We start from the raw sequence: 2500 nt of genomic DNA, 5'->3' as shown, positions 1-2500 counted from the left end.
TTTTTTTTTTTTTTTTGCTGTTGCTACCTGTTACTTTCCTTCTCTCACCCTCCCCCCCCCCTCTTGCTCTGTCTCTCTCTCTCTCTCTCTCTCTCTCTCTCTCTCTCTCTCTCTCTCTCTCTCTCTCTCTCTCTCTCTCTCTCTCTCTCTCTCTTCCATATCTTATCCTCCTTACTATGTATTCTTGTATATTTGTAATTTTACTCATACAGGAATACAGAAGAATACACATTCACCGTGATATATATTGTTTCCAGTCATTCTTTGTAACCTGTAACCGTCTCGATAAATCTTTTAATGTTTTCTTTTTTTTCTTTCTTCTTTTTTGTGTGGCCAGTGTTGTCAAAACAAACTAGAAAAAACATTATAGTTCTCTCTACGTTGTGCAGACGCCTATCTCAACAACCAGCTGTTTTGTTTGGCGACCTAACCACATGTTCCAATCCTGTCTGGTTACCGTCAGCGCCTCTCCCGTTTTAGTTACAGAGTCTACAGGGTTCCTCGAAGCAGAAATGGCGGAGGAAGAGAAGCCGCCACAAGCCTGAAGTCTATCGTGCTATTTTTAGAAGATAATTACGAGTGGTTTGGTTAGTGTTACTGGTTTGTCATCTTATGTAAGTAGGAGAGAGAGAGAGAGGTGGAAAGAGAGAAAGAGAGAGGGTGAGAGAGAGAGAGAGAGGGTGAGAGAGAGAGAGAGAGGGTGAGAGAGAGAGAGAGAGAGGGTGAGAGAGAGAGAGAGAGAGGGTGAGAGAGAGAGAGAGAGAGAGAGAGAGAGAGAGAGAGAGAGAGAGAGAGAGAGAGAGAGAGAGAGAGAGGGTGAGAGAGAGAGAGAGAGAGGGTGAGAGAGAGAGAGAGAGAGGGTGAGAGAGAGAGAGAGAGAGGGTGAGAGAGAGAGAGAGAGAGGGTGAGAGAGAGAGAGAGAGAGAGAGAGAGAGAGAGAGAGAGAGAGAGAGAGAGAGAGAGAGAGAGAGAGAGAGAGAGGGTGAGAGAGAGAGAGAGAGAGAGAGAGAGAGAGAGAGAGAGAGAGAGAGAGAGAGAGAGAGAGAGTAAGAGAGAACCGGAATGAGAAATAGATGCTTCTGGAGATATGAACAGGAAAATAACGACAGGCAGTCAGATACACAGAAAGGCAGAGAAGCAGGAAGACGAAGACAAGACAGACAAGGACTAAACATTGAGACAAACAATCAAACCGCTAAAAAGGATTAAAATGTCACCGATAACCTTTAACGTAGATCAATCAGACCAAGCGAACCTGGCGCCAAGCACTCAACTGATCACGACACAATGGCCATGGCACTCTTCCACTCACGAGCAGACGCAGCACTCCCTTGCGTAAACGGTGACGTCATTTCACGATAATTGGACATTGGAGTATGACGTCATCAATAGTGACTTTCTAATTCGCTGTTAAAGATTACGAGTCAAAGAATTGCCTCTGTACACCGATATAGTAAAGTTGATACGCACACACGTACATGCATACAAACAGTTACCAAGAGGCAAAATGAATGTGTATATACGTATTTGCGTGTTTGGATGTAGATGTAAGGAGAAAGAAAGGTCCATTATGTAATTTTAACAGATTTGGAGAGATAATGAATGCGAAGAACATACTCATTCACGAACACAAAGACATTATCTCTATTCTCCTTCACAATTTCGTCTCGTTATCCAATTATCCAAGAATGAATGCCTCACGCTTGACATTTCTGTTAGTGAATGACAATATAAATTGAGACTTGTCTTTTGTTACTAACTGGTACATTGTCCATTTTTTTACATGTTAACAAAAACGTATAAGATGTTTATACTACTAATACAAAAAGCAAATTGATGTGTAATTTTAACGTTACGAAAATAAAACAAAAAACGCTTGCACATTGGCCTTAATGACATTTTTTTAAAGAACTTATTTGCATATATATATATTTTTAATTTTATTGCTGTTGCTATTTGGGTCTTGGATTCGCCTTACTATCACTACTATTATTATCAACATTGGTATTAAAGATACATTGTGCTGATCATTGTATTAGATCGATATACTAATAGCTACTTTTGAAACTTTTTCATTCTCGTAATATTACATTCAGCTTTGGTAGATAATGAGTGAGAATTATTAAGATAATTGGTTTGAGGATGATGATCATGATATTGGTTATAATGATCATGATTATATTGTAATGATGGTGATAATGATGATGAAACAAATACACAATATAACGAAAGAAAGAAAGAAAAAGTTTCAGTAAGAGAAGAGGGATAAAAGATAACGAGAAAAAAAACTAAGAAAATAAAAAATCAAATATATGTATAATTCTGTCATTTAGTTGCCTGTTTCCGAACACGCCTAAAATTTCTTAGCCCGATAAGGACACCGAACAATCAGCTACAACCGGAAACAACAACAACAAAAAAATCCACAATCCCTCTTTTCAGAGCCCAGTACCAGGACCCCCTTCTTAACAGCCTCAAGCCAAACATATCGCACATTTTC

This window comes from Penaeus chinensis, chromosome 19 (genome assembly GCF_019202785.1).
Source record: "Penaeus chinensis breed Huanghai No. 1 chromosome 19, ASM1920278v2, whole genome shotgun sequence".
NCBI lineage: Eukaryota > Metazoa > Arthropoda > Malacostraca > Decapoda > Penaeidae > Penaeus > Penaeus chinensis.
Note: the sequence above shows the minus strand (reverse complement) of the source record.